Consider the following 17,995-nt stretch of genomic DNA (forward strand, 5'->3'; position numbering starts at 1 on the left):
TTGTCCCCCGGAGCTGACTCAGAGCAGCATACTGAGGACTGTGGAGAGTCCTCCCCGTCAGACTATTCCTGCTCCTCCAGCACCACTGGTGGGGACATCGGACTCTGATATGGATACCGTGGGTGACGCCGCGGCTGTCCCCCTGCTGCCAGAGGAAGATGGCAAACTACTCCTCAGGCACTATCGGAAAGGATGGGCGCCGAGATGTTATAAACCCTTCCCCCCTACGTCAGAGGCCGAAATGGAGGATCCGGGCCAGGCGCAGAAACTAAGCCGGCAGAGACCCATGAGTCACAAGAACCACGGGCGCGCCATTTAATTTCATTTCCTACATTTCCTCAGAGCGAGAAGGGAGCCGAGAGTTTGCAGAGTCGGAGGGCAGAGTTCCAGCTGGTTCACAGGGCAGCTACATTCTGTAAGATCGGAGGGGATAGATGCCAGGCAGTTGCATGCTCCTTCAGGAGGATGTAGGTGGTGAGGGATCCCATCGGTGTCGCCGCTGACCACACCTGCAGGAAGTGCACCCAACTCCAGCTCCTCACAGAGAACTGCATTAGGGAACTGGAGCTGGATGAACTTCGGATCATCAGGGAGGCAGAGGGGGTGATAGAGAGAAGAGCTACAGGGAGATAGTCATACCCAATGTACAGGACAAGAGGAGCTGGGTAACAATCAGGGGAAAGAAAACGAACCGGCAAACAGTGCAGGGATTCCTCGTGGTCGTTCCCCTTCAACACAAGTATACCGTTTTGGATGCTGTTTGGGGGGTGCGGGGGGGGGGGGGGGTAAATAACTGACCAGGGGAAGGCCCTAGCAGCCAGGTCTCTGGCACTGAGCCTGGCTCTGTGGCTCAGAAGGGAAGGTGCTCCCAATAGAAAAGCAATAGTGATAGGAGACTTGATGGTTAGGGGAATGGATAGGATATTCTGTGGTCAAGAACAAGACTCCCGGTACAAGACTCCTGGAAGGTATGTTGCTTCCTGGGTGCCAGGGCCAGGGATGTCTTGGATCAAGTCTGCAGGATTCTTAAGGGGGAGGGTGCACATTAGCACCAACAACATAGCTAAGAAAAGGGATGAGGATCTTAAAAAGTGATTTTAGGGAGTTAGGTTGGAAGCTAAAGGGCAAGACTAGCAGAGTAGTGATCTCAGGATTGCTACCGGTGCCACATGCAAGTGAGGCAAGGAACAGAGAGAGTGCAGCCGAATAAGTCTCTAGTGCAGGAGGGAAGGCTTCAGATATGTGGATCATTGTGATACCTTCTGGGGAAGGTGGGACCTGTACATGAAGGACGGATTGCATCTAAACTGGAGGGGATCCAATATTCTGGGTGGAAGGTTTGCTTGAGTTCTTCGGGAGGGTAGAAACAGGTTTGGCAGGAGGATGGGAACCAGAGCTATGGATCACAGGATAGGGTAGTTGTTGAGCAGGCAGAAATAGTAAGCAAGTCTGTGAGGAAGGATAGACAGTTGATAGGGCAAAGTTGCACTCAGTGGAATGGCTAAAGTGTGTCCTGTTTCAATACGGGGAGTGTCAGGAATACGGGAGATGAATTTAGAGCTTGGATCAGTACTTGGAACTATGATATTGTGGCCATTATGGAAACATGGATTTCACAGGGGCAGGAATGGTTGTTAGATGTTCCGGGGTTTAAATTCTAAACTCTTGAACGTCCATGATATTAATCGCTCCAACATTGCCGGCTGTTTTTTTTTTCACGCTGCCTTGGCTCTGAATTTAGGAATTCCTCAAGTCTCCTCACATCTCTCTCTATCTAAAACCAACATCGTTGACCAAACTTTTGGTCACCTGACCTGATAGTTCTCTGTGGCTCAGTGCTAAATTATTCTTGGCAATATGTCTGTGAAACACTTTTGGATGCTTTGCTAAGATAAAGGTGGTTGTGGTGTTGTGTTCGCTGTTCGGAGTTTTTTTTCATCACATATGTATCTGCAAAATACATTGCTGTTTGATTTTACATTCCTTTGTACAGTAATTTAATCAGGAGCATGGCATTCCTATGTCTGCCATCTTAATGAAGGGATTAACCCATTCCTTTTAGACAGGCTAAACCAATGGGAAAAGGAATTGATTAGGACAGATTAGATGAAATTACATAGAATCCACAGCACAGGACCAACTGATCTATTCTGGTATTAATGCTCCTCCAGATGAGCCACCTTCCTCTCTGCATCCCTATCACTTATATGGCTTCCTAATTACTGCATCTGTTAGTAATATCACACAATTACAGTTCAGACCCTTCCTTTTGTCCCACTGAGAGTTTCAGGAGTTAAGATCTGGTACACTTTATTACTTTATTATTCAAGTGCAGGTTTTTTGTCATTTTAATGAATACATGTGAAAATTACATTATGTTGGAACCAAGGTGCAATTTTTAATTCTCTTCCACTCTGAGGCTTTTATTAAAGGTCCCTCTCGAGGTGTTTTATTCTAATGTTCAGTGGGTCATTGTGCTGTGAAGTGCTGAGCATTGCTACGCTGCAGCACTGCCCTCTAGTGTTCACTCTGAATGTTTTTGTTTGGCATTAAAGCTGAAACAAAGAACAAAGAAAATTACAGCACAGGAACAGGCCCTTCGGCCCTCCCAGCCTGCGCCGATCCAGATCCTTTATCTAAACCTGTTGCCTATTTTCCAAGGATCTACTTCCCTCTGTTTCCCACCCGTTGATATATCTGTCCAGATGCATCTTAAATGATGCTATCGTGCCCGCCTCTACCACCTCCGCTGGCAAAGCATTCCAAGCACCCACCACCCTCTGAGTAAAAAAACTTTCCACGCACATCTCCCTTAAACTTTCCCCCTCTCACCTTGAAATCATGACCCCTTGTAATTGACACCCCCACTCTTGGAAAAACCTTGTTGTTATCCACCCTGTCCATACCCCTCATAATCTTGTAGACCTCAATCAGGTCTCCCCTCAACCTCCATCTTTCCAATGAAAACAATCCTAATCTACTCAACCTTTCTTCATAGCTAGCACCCTCCATACCAGGCAACATCCTGGTGAACCTCCTCTGCACCCTGTCCAAGGCATCCACATCCTTCTGGTAATGTGGCGACCGGAACTGCACGCAGTATTCCAAATGTGGCCTAACCAAAGTCCTATACAACTGCAACATGACCTGCCTACTCTTGTACTCAATACCCCGTCCGATGAAGGCAAGCATGCTGTATGTCTTCTTGACCACTCTATCAACCTGCGTTGCCACCTTCAGTGTACAATGGACCTGAACTCCCAGATCTCTCTGTACATCAATTTTCCCCATTGACCATATAGTCTGCTCTTGAATTAGATCTTCCAAAATGCATCACCTCGCATTTGCCTGGATTGAACTCCATCTGCCATTTCTCTGCCCAACTCTCCAATCTATCTATATTTTGCTGTATTCTCTGACAGTCCACCTCGCTATCTGCAACTCCACCAATCTTAGTATCATCTGCAAACATGCTCATCAAACCACTTATACCTTCGTCCAGATCATTTATGTATATCACAAACAACAGTGGTCCGAGCACGGATCCCTGTGGAACATCACTAGTCACCTTTCTCCATTTTGAGACACTCCCTTCCACCACTACTCTCTGTCTCCTGTTGCCCAGCCAGTTCTTTATCCATCTAGCTAGTACACCCTGAACACCATACGACTTCACTTTTTCCATCAACCTGCCATGGGAAACTTTATCAAACGCCTTACTGAAGAACATAGAACATAGGGCCTCACGGTAGCATGGTGGTTAGCATCAATGCTTCACAGCTCCAGTGGTCCCAGGTTCGATTCCCGGCTGGGTCACTGTCTGTGTGGAGTCTGCACGTCCTCCCCGTTTGTGCGTGGGTTTCCTCCAGGTGCTCCGGTTTCCTCCCACAGTCCAAAGATGTGCGGGGTAGGTGGATTGGCCATGCTAAATTGCCCGTAGTGTAAGGTTAATGGGGGGATTGTTGGGTTACCGGGTATACGGGTTACGTGGGTTATAGTGGGGTGATCATTGCTTGGCACAACATCGAGGGCCGAAGGGCCTGTTCTGTGCTGTACTGTTTTATGTTCTATGTTCTATTACAGCGCAGTACAGGCTCTTCGGCCCTCGATGTTGCGCCGACCTGTGAAACCATCTGAAGCCTATCTGACCTACACTATTCCATTTTCATCCATATGTCTATCCAGTGACCACTTAAATGCCCTTAAAGTTGGCGAGTCTACTACTGTTGCAGGCAGGGCGTTCCACACCCCTACTACTCTCTGAGTAAAGAAACTGCCTCTGATATCTGTCCTATATCTATCACCCCTCAATTTAAAGCTATGTCCCCTTGTGTTGGTCATCACCATCCGAGGAAAAGGACTCTCACTGTCCACCCTATCTAACCCTCTGACTATCTTATATGTCTCTATTAAGTCACCTCTCAGCCTTCTCCTCTCTAACAAAAACAACCTCAAGTCCCTGAGCCTTTCCTCGTAAGACCTTCCCTCCATACCAGGCAACATCCTAGTAAATCTCCTCTGAACCCTTTCCAAAGCTTCCACATCCTTCCTATAATGTGGTGATCAGAACTGCACGCAGTACTCCAGGTGCGGCCGCACCAGAGTTATGTACAACTGCAGCATGACCTTGTGGCTCCGAAACTCAATCCCCCTGCTGATAAAGGCTAGCACACCATATGCCTTCTTAACAGCCCTATTAACCTGGGTGGCAACTTTCAGGGATTTATGTACCTGGATGCCAAGATCTCTCTGTTCATCTACACTACCAAGAATCTTGCCATTAGCCCAGTACTCTGCATTCCTGTTACTCCTTCCAAAGTGAACCACCTCACACTTTTCCGCATTAAACTCCATCTGCCACCTCTCAGCCCAGCTTTGCAGCTTATCTATGTCCCTCCTGTATCCTATAACATCCTTCAGCACTATCCACAACTCCACCGACCTTCGTGTCATCTGCAAATTTACTAACCCATCCTTCTGCACCCTCTTCCAGGTCATTTATAAAAATGACAAACAGCAGTGGCCCCAAAACAGATCCTTGCGGTACACCACTAGTAAATGAACTCCAGGATGAACATTTGCCATCAACCACCACCCTCTGTCTTCTTTCAGCTAGCCAATTACTGATCCAAACCGCTAAATCACCTTCAATCCCATACTTCCTTATTTTCTGCAATTAGTCCATGTATATGACCTCTACAGCCCTTCCCTCATCAATTAACTTTGTCACTTCCTCAAAGAATTCTATTAGGTTTGTAAGACATGACCTTCCCTACACAAAACCATGCTACCTATCACTGATAAGTCTATTTTCTTCCAAATGGAATAAATCCTATCCCTCAGTATCTTCTCCAACAGTTTGCCTACTACTGATGTCAAGCTTACAGGTCTATAATTCCCTGGATTATCCCTGCTACCCTTCTTAAACAAATAAGGCAACATTAGCAATTCTCCAGTCCTCCAGGACCTCACCCGTGCTCAAAGATGCTGCAAAGATATCTGATAAGGCCCCAGCTATTTCGTCCCTCACTTCCCTCAGCAACCTGGGATAGATCCCATCCGGACCTGGGGACTTGTCCACCTTAATGCCTTTTAGAATGCCCAAAACTTCCCCTTCCTTATGCCGACTTGACCTAGAATATTTAAACATCCATCCCTAGCCTCAAGATCCGTCATGTCCCTCTCCTTGGTGAATACCGATACAAAGTACTCATTAAGAATCTCACCCATTTCCTCTGACTCTACGCATAAATTCCCACTTTTGTCTTTGAGTGGGCCAATCCTTTCTCTAGTTACCCTCTTGCTCCTTATATACGAATAAAAGATTTTGGGATTTTCCTTAACCCTGTTAGCCAAAGATATTTCATGACCCCTTTTAGCCCTCTTTATTGCGCGTTTGAGATTTGTCCTACTTTCCCGATATTCCTCCAAAGCTTCATCAGTTTTAAGTCGCCGAGATCTTATGTATGCTTCCTTTTCACCTTAGCTAGTCTCACAATTCCACCCATCATCCATGGTTCCTTAATCTTGCCATTTCTATCCCTCATTTTCACAGGGACATGTCTGTCCTGCACTCTCATCAACCTTTCCTTAAAAGACTCCCACATTTCAAATGTGGATTTACCCTTAAACAGCTGCTCCCAATCCACATTCCCTAGCTCCTGCCGAATTTTGTTATACTTGGCCTTTCCCCAATATAGCACTCTTCCTTTAGGACCACTCTCTTGTCTTTGTCCATGAGTATTCTAAAACTTACGGAATTGTGATCGCTATTCCCAAAGTAATCACCGACTGAAACTTCAACCACCTGGCCAGGATCATTCCCCAATACCAGGTCCAGTATGGCCCCTTCCCGAGTTGGACTATTTACATACTGCTCTAAAAAACTCTCCTGGATGTTCCTTACAAATTCTGCTCCATCTACACCTCCAACACTACATGAGTCCCATTCAATGTTGGGGAAGTTACAATCTCTCATCACAACCACCCTATTGCTCCGACATTGTTCTATAATCTGTCTACATATTTGTACCTCTACTTCACGCTCGCTTTTGGAAGGCCTGTAGTAAAGTCCCAACAATGTTACTGCACCCTTCCTATTTCTTAGCTCTATCCATATTGCTTCAGTGCTCGAATCCTCCATCGTACCCTCCTTAATCACAGCTGTGATACCATCTCTGACTAATAATGCAACCTCTCCACCCCTTTTACCTCCCTGTCTATCCCTCCTGAAGCATCTATACCCTGGGATATTTAGTTGCCAGTCTTGTACTTCCCTCAACCAAGTCTCAGTAATACCAATAACATCATATTCCCAAGTACTAATCCAAGCGCTAAATTCATCTGCCTTACCTGCTACACTTCTTGCATTAAAACAAGTGCACCTCCGACCACCTGTCCCTTTGCGTTCATCATGTCTTCCCTGTCTACTCTTCCCCTTATTCACATCGAGTTTATTATCTAGTACCTTACTGGCTTTAGTTGCTACCTCTTTACTGACCTCTAACTTCCTAATCTGGTTCCCATCCCCCTGCCACATTAGTTTAAAACCTCCCCAACAGTGTTAGCAAAACCCCCCCCTAGGACATTGGTTACAGTCCTGCCCAGGTGTAGACCATCTTATTTGTAATGGTCCCACCGCCCCCAGAACCGGTTCCAATGTCTCAAATATCTGAACCCCTCCCTCCTGCACCATCTCGCAAGCCACGTACTCATTCTGACTATTCTTGAATTTCTACTCTGACTGTCTCGTGGCACTAGTAGCAATCCTGAGATTACTACCTTTGAGGTCCTACTTTTTAACTTATCTCCTAACTCCCTAAATTCTGATTGTAGGACCTCATCCTGTTTTTTACCTATATCGTTGGTGCCTATATGCACCATTACAACTGGCTGTTCACCCTCCCCCTTCAGTATGTCCTGCAGCTGATCTGAGACATCCCTGACCCGTGCACCCGGGAGGCAACATACCATTCGGCAGTCTTGTTTTCGACCACAGAAACGTCTGTCTACTCCACTTACGATTGAATCCCCTATGACTATAGCCCTGCCAGTCTTTTTGCCACCCTTCTGTGCAGCAGAGCCAGCCACGGTGCCATGAGCCTGGCTACTACTGCCTTCCCCTGGTGAGTCATCTCCCCCAACAGTGTCCAAAACGGTATACCTGTTTTGGAGGGAGATGACCGGAGGGGACACCTGCACTGCCTTCCTGCTCTTTCTCTGCCTTTTGGTCACCCATTCCTTGTATCCTTCACCAATCCTAATCTGCGGTGTGACCATCTTGCTGAACGTGCTATCCACGACTCCTTAGCATCGCGGATGCTTCAAAGTGAGTCCACCCGCAGCTCCAGAGCCGTCATGCGGTCTAACAGGAGCTGTTATATCCTAGCACCATATTTAAATAAACGTTCTCAATGAATCAACCTCTGAGATTCTGGATTTCTAGTCGTAGGTTCAGCTGTCTCTATCCCAGATAAAACTGTCCATTCAAAACAGTACAACCAGCAACATTAAAAATGACATTAAGGTGCATCTCAAATGACAGTTTATGCAATGAAACTATCAGGAAAGTGCATAACACACCAAGATCATGAATTTACAGCTTGCAGAGCTTACAGCAAACATGCTGTGTGCAGTGTAGCCAAAATAAATAACCATACAATATGCTGACCAAAAATAAAGTCTCACTAAGTAACTTGTGCTAAGTGTTAGTGACGAGGTTCTGGATGCATGTGCCAAGGTAATTGCATTATAAGATGTGAGCAGCTGATTCAAACTGCCTGATTTAGGCCAACATCAGGAAGAGGCCTTTTAAAATGCACAAGTATAATTAACAGGGTGTGAACAAATTATTCAAAAACTCTGCAGGCCCTTTAACTGGAATTCGGCAGGACAGTGTATCAACATTAGTTGGTTGGTACTGGATTAGACTTGGCCATCGGTCTTGCTCTCTTCAATGTCCACATCCGTCACCCAGTAAAATACCGAATCAACACTTGCTGTTTAAGTTCCGACATTAAAAAGTCACGTTCTGGAGAGCTGACAGTGACAGTGAAGCAGTTTTACACATTTGAGGGAATGGGAGATGATGATTTGGACAAAACAGCAGCCACATTCCAATAACCGGCCCTTTGTGAACTCTACAGTCAAATCCATTAGTGCAGCAGAGTCTCGTGTTAAGGTGGTAACAACAAGAATCATCCATGGGAAATGTGAAGATTTACCAATTTATTGTGGGAAGGAAACAGTGAAATGAACAAGAGAACTTTTGTGCCAAGTGTTTTTAACCTTATCTTTGCCATTTTTTGGGGCTGCATGGTAGCACAGTGGTTAGCACTGTTGCTCCACTGCGTCAGGGTCGATTCTCGGCTTGGGTCACTGTCTGTGTGGAATCTGCATGCTCTCCCTATGTCTATGTGGGTTTCCTCCGGGTGCTCCGGTTTCCTCCCACAAGACCCGAAAGGCGAGCTGTTAGATAATTTGGAAATTCTGAATTCTACCTCAGTGTATCCGAACAGGCGCCGGAATGTGGCGATGAAGGGCTTTCACAGTTACTTCATTGCAGTGTTAATGGAAGCCTATTTGTGACGATAAAGATTATTATTATTTAAGGCCTTTTTCTCACTCTCTTTACATTATAGAGAAGACTAGAAAATTATTGTGATGGAAGGAGAGTAAAAAGCTGGATTATAATTTAAATTTAAATTTGTTTCTTTGAATAGATGGGGCGTTCCCTCTCGTTACATCCTGGCACCATATTTAGATAGCGCCCAGATATGACAATTACCCACTATAAAAGGAAGAGATTGTCCTCTGATCACAGAGATCTCCATCCCCAGATTCAGTGAAACATCCCTGGATGTGCTTTTTGAATGTAGTAAAAGTGAAAATCGCTTATTGTCACGAGTAGGCTTCAAATTAAGTTACTGTTAAAAGCCCCTAGTCGCCACATTCGGGGAGGCTGTTACGGGAATCGAACCGTGCTGCTGGCCCGCTTGGTCTGCTTTCAAAGCCAGCGATTTAGCCCTGTGCTAAACAGCCCCTAGTGGAGGCCAGGAGGAACATCCTCTACCCTGAGGATGGAGGAGGAGGCTGAGCCATCACACAAACCCTGCATGGGAGGAAGTGCACAGGTAGATCATTGTCCATGGCCTCCACCAGAGGGCTGTCCTGCATTGACGCAAATGTATAAATAACCACTTCTGCTCCAGATAGGTAAATAAACCTTCATACAATATATAATATAATTGTGGAAGGGAAGTTAATGAATTACCAATTTAGAAGCATGCTGGGAATATTGACTATATTTTAACACTGCTTTTGAGCGAAAGTAAGTAGGTCAAGTAATGTAATCTAAATACTGCTTAGTATTTTATACTCGGTCTTATTATGATAATAAGTTCTTCCAAAGGACAGCAAAATGCGTACTTGAATTGTTTTTAAATCACGGGCAAAACATACATATTTCCTCTTGCGTATGTTCCCAAGCTTTATCTCTTCAAAGTTATTTATTTCACACTATAAATACAATGGTTTTTGACTGTATATCTCAGAGAGCAGTGCACTAGCTTTTGCAGCTGAAACACTCTCTCTCCACAAATATATTTGCGTCAATAAATTTCCTTAAATCGAACCTCGAGAAACTTGACTTTATTAGGATTTCCACTACAAATTGGCACAGTCGTTGCAGTTTCCCTAATTTAACGGGATGTGAACCCCGAAACGAACCTCTAAACAGGACCCTCTCAGCTGAAAGGGAGAGAGCCATCGCGCTACCCCAGCTGAAAGGGGGGTCTGCGGCTCGGCAGCCTTAATTACTGGCCAGTGACTCATGCGAGGAGAGTTATCTTAATTAATAAATTAATGATAGCTGCATGGGAAGAAAAAGGTGCCATCGAGACTAAAATTAAAAAAAAACAAGACTTTGAGGTTTGTGAAAGGATAAACACCGGTGTGCGCTCCCTGTAGTATTTGTAAATGATTTCCACGGTCGTTGTTATTGTTATGTATATGTTCTAAAGTATTTTGCAGAAGGAACGATGAGCTGACCCCCTCTCGAAAAAAAAAAGAGGGGAGTAAAAGTAAATAGAAGATTAAGGTAAAAGCTAAATTTTTTCTGTAGCCGTGAGATAAGGCTAACGGTTAACTATGATATTTGTGAGCTGTGAGAATCTGTGTTTTGTTTAACCAATTAATTTTAGTCAAAGCATGAAGTGCTAAGGGGGTTGTATTTTTTATCGTCTGTCTTTGTGAGTCAGAGATTATAACTTAAGTGATTTTTGTTGAGATTTCTCTAATGAACAAAAACATTGGAAATTATGGTCAGTTTAAAAGAAAGAAAGAAAGTGCCTTTATGAATAAAAGTAATTGAATGTGAATAAGTTTTTAGATTATGTGAAAAGATGTAAATGGCATCATGCCAAGTTCTTTGCCCCTTAGATTCTGCAGGAAACATTAACCATTTCAGCAGACAGTTGATCTTTTCTGAATTGACAAAGAAAAAATATACGTCTGTAAGAATAGCTAATATCTATAAAGTCAATCATCGGAAATTGACCTAAATGTGTGCTATTCATAGCCCCCTCCCAGGGGATGTTTTGCTGCTTCTAAAATACTCTTATGGTGCATCTTGGCCAGCTTTGAAGGATGGTATTGCAGTCCCACCCGGCATAAGTGGGGGCTGGGTTCCCAATAATGATGATAATTTGAATGAAGGAAATGAGTCCCTCGAACACTGGTTAGCAAATAGAAAGAAAGAGGCAATCATGCAAGGGGCCAAGAAGCATTTAACCCCCAGGAAGGATGTACCGCAACTAGCGACACCCTATTAGGCAGACAGACACTCTGTAAATTAGGCGGGGTAATACATTGCATTGATAATGGAATGTTTATAGAACTGTCTCCAATACAAGCTCATCAGCTGCAAAATTTAATAACTTCTGAGCCTGCGCCCAATTGCTTTGTGTCTGTGTTGTATGCTGGCAGCTGAACGAGAACCCTTACAGTACCTCTGTTTTTAAAAAAAAAAACAATTTTTAAACTGCAGGAAGTGTTACAAAAGATTAATGACCCTTGGGCACAGCTATTAAAACACCTGATAGAGCCCAGAAGAGAGAATATAGTGACCCATTGCACAGCTTGATATGCTCATGAGGATGAGCACGCATACAATTTACAAACACAAAGTCACTTAGGACAGCTGACATCATTGCATGTCACTCCTTTTTTATTTTTCGCTGTTGTGGGATTAGGAATGTTAGTACAGTTGACCAACAGTCAGAGGGACCTTTTTAGGATGGGTTTAACTTCAGAACCCCATTTAACATTGGCCGTAAGACATCGCCCCCGCTAAGGCAAAGCAAATAGGAGAAGTGATGAAAGAGGCCAAAGGAAAAAAGTAATACATGAGATTTATATTGAAATGGACGGATGAAATTGCCTGATAGAATTTTATGGCAAACAGGAAGGCAGAGTGACCTGGAAAGAGGAGCAATGGCCCACTGCATTTGAAAGACAACAACCTGTCCAAGAGAGCCAGCATTTACTCCCTTCCATCCTGGCCCAGGTACTGGCACATCTGTCATGCGAGAGTACCTTTAAGAGATGGATGTTTAAGCAATGTACCTTTAAGAAATGAAGCAGCTCATATTACTGAAGTGATGTCAGAGGGTGGGGGGAGCTGAGCTCACTTCTGCTTTTAGTTTCAGTTTGAGAGAGCAACTGAAAAGTGCCTGGCTGGTTTTGCTGAGAGCTGCATGAAGGAAAAGAGCTGGTCTGGTGATTTCTGCAAATCCAAAGACTATACATATATTGAATGTAACCTGTTGTGTTCCTATTTTTGAAGGGTTGAAGTTTTTTGGAGGTTTAAAAGAACAGTTTGCAGGATTGGGTAGTGTTGTATTAAGGGGTGTTAAGAGATCCAATGTTTATTTTAAAAGGTTGAGTTCAGTTCATGGAATAAACATTGTTTTGTGTTTAAAAGCCAATGTGCAGTGCACTAGCTTTTGCAGCTGAAACACTCTCTCTCCACAAATATATTTGTGTCAATAAATTTCCTTAAATCGAACCTTGAGGATTTTGGCTTTATTAGGATTTCCACGACAATAATATATAAAGTAAGCACTCAACTGCTCATACTCACTTCTCTGAATGGTCGAGGGCACATGGGCTTCAGTGGTAAGGGCCATTCATTAAAGATCTACTCAACGTGCGCTGTGATCCCTCATAGCCCCACTGCAGTCCATCTATCCTGCAGGTGGAAAGGACACTGTGGATCCCTGATACTTGCACAGAGCTTAGATGCTGTCATTGGGGTGGTGGGAAGTGGGGTTAGGCGTTAAGGGCATCAGCTAATAACACTTTTTAAAGTGAGTTTCCCTGTACACAGCAACAGTGTGAGGCACATCAGGAAAGAGAGAGATGGAGATGGAGAGAGAGAGATAGAGAGAGGAGATGGGAGGAGGCAGGCCTGACCTCAGGAATCTCACTGACTTCAAGGAGCAGACAGAGCAGTTGGTTGGGGAGGATCCAGACCGATCCTGCAGAGCTGGAGAGGTTGGCGGGCAGCCTCCATCCAGTGAGGATCCACATGTCATATAGTCACATAGAAAGCTAAGAGTCTATGTTGGAAGCAGCTCACGGAGTCACTCGTTCTCTCCCCTCTCACTTACAAGCACCCCAGCAGGAAGAGGACAAGGGAACAAGAGGAGACCCTGTCCAGCTGTTACTCCAGCCCAGCGACACAACTTCGGTGAGTGTTAGATGTAGTTCAGGTCGGATCGCACATTCTGGTGGTCACTGCACAGGCACCCGTCTGCAGCTGGAAGAGGAGGCAGGGTTAGCCAAGCTCAACGGCACTTTGAATGCTGGGCAAGAGGCAACTGCAATGTCAAAGTTATAAAAAGCGGGGGGGGGGGGGGGGGGGGGGGGGGGGGGCAACAGGCAAAGGTGTCAAAAGGCCCTCAACAGAGTGGCATGTCAGATGAAGGAGTCTGTCCACCTGCTCTCTGATTAATCGGTTCTGACCTGTGCACTCATCGAGGTCTCCATGGGCTGTGTTCTTGAAAATACAGAAAAATGTGTCATTTGAAACATGGAAGTCTGGCAATATCTGGTTTGAGAGGGTACAGGGAAAGATCCCACAAAAGGTTAATAGCAGCTGCAAAGAGCAGGGTTATAAAATGCAGATTCTTGCTCACAAGCAGGCTAATCAAACACACCAGTCTCATGTGGTAAGCTAAAACAATGGCTCACACCTTCATGGAATGTAACTATCTCAGGAAGCATCTGAAAAAGCATGGATGAGAGTTTCAATTGCATTAAGTGACGAATGTTTAAAACAGGCAAGTCTTTCAAGTCATAACCAAGTTAAATTTTAGCATACCACTAAAAGCAAAGTTTCACACCTTAATTGAAATAAACTCTCTTAGTAAACAGCTGGAAAGGATGGAAGATGCTCAGTCAAATTTGGTGTCAATTTTAAAGTGTAAAATTCTATGAACATCAAACAATTAAAAGAAAATTGGAGACGACCTGTCTACGAGAAACATCATGTAAGTCAAAATCAAAGGCAAAGTTATGAGCTGGGGACAATTGGAAAATTAAACGATTTGAAATCACAGAATTAAAAGTAACACCTATTGAAACCAAAGCATTATTTAATCAGATCTGAGAGGAGACGATATGCCCAAAATGAATAATTAGTTGTAGTAAGATGTTTACATCAAAGATAATTTTAAACTATCAAAGTGAAACAAGCCCATTTACAATAAAGTCGTTAAAACTTAATAACTCTCAGAAAGAGAATATAAACCCAGGGAGCAGAGGACAGAGGAAACCAGCAACAGGAGAGAAGGGGAGGAGAACTCAAGAGAGAGAGAGAGAGCTCGGTCATGGGAAAGACAAGGCAAGCAGCCGAGTTTAAACAGTTATACATCTAAGGAAGACTAGAATTTAAACAGGAGTCAGAGTCAGCTTAGAGATAGCTAGCAGAGCCAGCTCTCACAGCTCGGTGCATGGGAAGAACAGGACACAGCAACCGAGTTCACCAGCGAATACAACTCAAGAAGACCAGATTTTAAGAAGATCGATTGCCAAGGTGGGCCTGAAGCAGCCAGAAGCAAGATCTTTTTTCCTTTCTGTAAAGAAAGTGTTTGCAGCTTTTAAAAGAAAAAATATAATAATAAAAATAACTTAACCTGAAAAAGTGGTTATTAGCTTACTTCACTTCCTTAATAACGCAGGACCCAGGACATCAATGCTATTAAGGGGTAAGTAGGTAAAATTCTTCGGTGAAGGTATGGGTTATACCGGGGGATAACTTGAAAAGATAGTTTGACCTGAATAGCACCCACAGAAGCCTGCACTGGAGTCAGGGAGGGAGAATCCCTGTTCACCATTTAGAATATCAACCTTTTTTTGGTATAGGGGGAATTCTAAGAATAGTGGTGAGTTTTAACTTCAGGTGGATGCAAATATGATGGAGAACCTTGCCCAGCAGAATGCACAGTTTCTGTCGGAGCTGCACTCCATCACTGTAGCCACAGGTAAGATTTGCTGTGGCTACCCGAGAGCGGTACTGGGCACCTAGACATCCTTCCACGTGTCCCTTCTCCTCTAGTAGTGAGAACGGGACCCACAGGCACCCAACAGGGAGTGGGAGCAGCTGTTGAACTCTCCTGGGACCCCCACTCAGCACTCACTGGTGGTGTCCAGCCTTTTGGAAACTCTCTTTGTCCGTGACCCCTTCAGCGTTGTCCGCTGTGACCACAGAAGGAGCACCTTCCTCACAGCAGGACAGCTAAAGTAACCCACAAACCTGCAGACATGGTCTCTGCCAAGGCCATCCAACACAACAGGGCAAACTGATGGGTTCAGCTGTGCACAATGATTTTATAAACCTTTGTAAATATGGTCCGCTTGCATTTTAATGATGTCTGATATGATTTATTAGCTTTCTACCCCTGAAGCTTGTGTGTGCTGCCCTCTACCTCGCCCCTCGCCACCACCATCTTCAGGGGCACATGCCGGACTTGGTCTGCCATCCCTGGAATTAGGTTATGGTATTTGTCGGGTCCTTTTGAGCCATGTGTGAGAAGTCTCCTGCACACACTGAGCCTTTACCCTTCACACTCATCTCTATCCTGGAGCCCAAGCTCTGTAACTACTACATGCTGGGGTTCCCCTGCAAACGTCCAGTTGGGCTGACCTTCTGCTCCACCCACCCCTGATGACCCAATGCCCATTCAGCATCTCCAGATCTCCACCGCCAGCCTCTGCATACTTTGAAGCAGCCATGTCTGTTGTTACCTTCACAGTCGAGTCCAATATCTTTACCCCTCCCCCTGAGACTCACATCCTCCTCCTCATAACAATTATCATGTTCCACATCACTCCCAGGGCAACATTTCACCTTCCTGCACTTACTGTTCAACCTTTCCCATTACAGGGACTGTCCACAACCCCTACCTTCCTGGGACTGTATGCTTGAGCCCCTCATTAGGACAACCCCCCGACTTCTGGCGGCGATGATGCGGAGCTAAGCCGCACGTTCGGTAGCTCCCGCTATTTTCGGTCTTTTGGGCTCTTTTAAGGGTCCGTAGCGGTGCTGTTTGGACTTTGCCCCGTGTGGGAACACTTCTTCTAAGATTCTCCGCCGGTGGATGGCCTGGACTAGGAGTAGAGCGGTCAAAAAATCGGCTTTGGAGCAGAGAAAGGTGCGAGGCAGGAAAAGCAAGATGGCGGCGGGTGGAGAAGCAGCAGCAGCGTGGCTGCAGTGGGCGCGGGAGCAGCAGGAGCTGCTTCAGCGCTCCTTCAAGGAGCTGAAGGCAGAGATTCTGGAACCGTTTAAGGCCTCCCTGGACAAGCTCATGGCGACCCAGACGGCTCAGGGTGCGGAGATCCGAGAGCTTCGACAAATGGCCTCGGAGAGCGAGGACGAACTCCTGGGCCTGGCGAGCAGGATGCTGGCACACCAGCTCTGTAAGCGGAATGCGGCTAGGGAGATTGGTGGAGTTAATTGTCGGGGAGGAAATGTGGTGTGGAGGGGGGTAGACATTAATGAGGTTTCAGGGACTTTTATGAGAAATCGGTCCGAACCTCCGGTGGAGTAGAGGGGATGGGGCGCTTTTTGGACCGGCTGAGATTCCCGAGGGTGGAGGAGGGACAGGTGGAGGGTCTGGGGGCGCCAGTTGAGCTGGAGGAGCTGGTCAAAGGGATAGGGAACATGCAGTCGGGGAAGGCGCCGGGGCCGCATGGGTTCCCGGCTGAATTTTACAAGATGTATGTAGACCTGTTGGGCCCCCAGTTGGTTAGGACCTTTAATGAGGCAGGGGAAGGGGGGGCTTTGCCCCCGACGATTTCTCGGATGCTGATCTCCTTGATCCTTAAACGGGACAAGGATCCCCTGCAGTATGGGTCATACAGGTTGATCTCACACTTGAATGTGGACGCCAAGTTATTGGCAAAGATCTTAGCCACGAGGATAGAGGACTATGTGGCGCAGGTTATCCACGAGGATCAAACTGGGTTTGTGAAGGGGAGGCAGCTGAACACTAATATATGGAGGCACTTGAACATTATAATGATGCCGGCAGTAGAAGGGGAGGCGGAGATAGTGGTGGCGCTGGACACGGAGAAGGCCTTTGATAGGGTTGAGTGGGGGTACTTGTGGGAGGTGCTGGAAAGGTTCGGGTTTGGGGAGGGGTTTGTCAGTTGGATGAGGCTGTTATACGAGGCCCCGATGGCGAGCGTGACCACGAATAGGAGGAGGTCGGAGTTTTTTCGGCTATACCGAGGGACGAGGCAGGGGTGTCCCTTGTCCCCCCTGCTTTTTGCGCTGGCAATTGAACCCCTGGCTATGGCGCTCAGGGAGTCGGGGGATTGGAGGGGGCTGGTCCGGGGTGGGGAGGAGCACCGAGTGTCGCTCTACGCGGATGACCTATTGTTGTATGTGGCGGACCCGGTTGGGGTAATGCCGGAGGTGATGGGGATTCTCCGGGAATTTGGGGATTTCTCAGGGTATAAGCTCAAGTTTGGGAAGAGCGATCTGTTTGTGGTACACCCGGGGGACCAGGAGGGGGGGGATTGGTAGGCTCCCACTGAAAAGGGCGAAGAGGAGCTTCAGGTACTAGGGGGTTCAGGTGGCCAGGAGTTGGGAGGCCTTGCATAAGCTTAACCTCACAAGGCTGGTGGAGCAAATGGGGGAGGAGTTTAAGTGGTGGGACATGCTGCCGCTGTCTCTGGCGGGTAGGGTGCAGTCAGTCAAGATGACGGTGCTCCCGAGTTTTCTGTTCCTGTTCCAGTGCCTCCCCATCCTTATCCCGAAGGCCTTTTTCGGGTGAGTTAACAGAAGCATTACAGGGTTTGTGTGGGCACACGGGACCCCGAGGGTGAGAAGGGTGTTCTTGGAGCGGGGCAGGGATGGGGGGGGCAGGTGCTGCCCTGCCTCTGTGGGTACTATTGGGCTGCCAACGCAGCAATGGTGCGTAAGTGGGTG

Source organism: Scyliorhinus canicula, chromosome 1, assembly GCF_902713615.1.
Source record: "Scyliorhinus canicula chromosome 1, sScyCan1.1, whole genome shotgun sequence".
Classification (NCBI taxonomy): domain Eukaryota; kingdom Metazoa; phylum Chordata; class Chondrichthyes; order Carcharhiniformes; family Scyliorhinidae; genus Scyliorhinus; species Scyliorhinus canicula.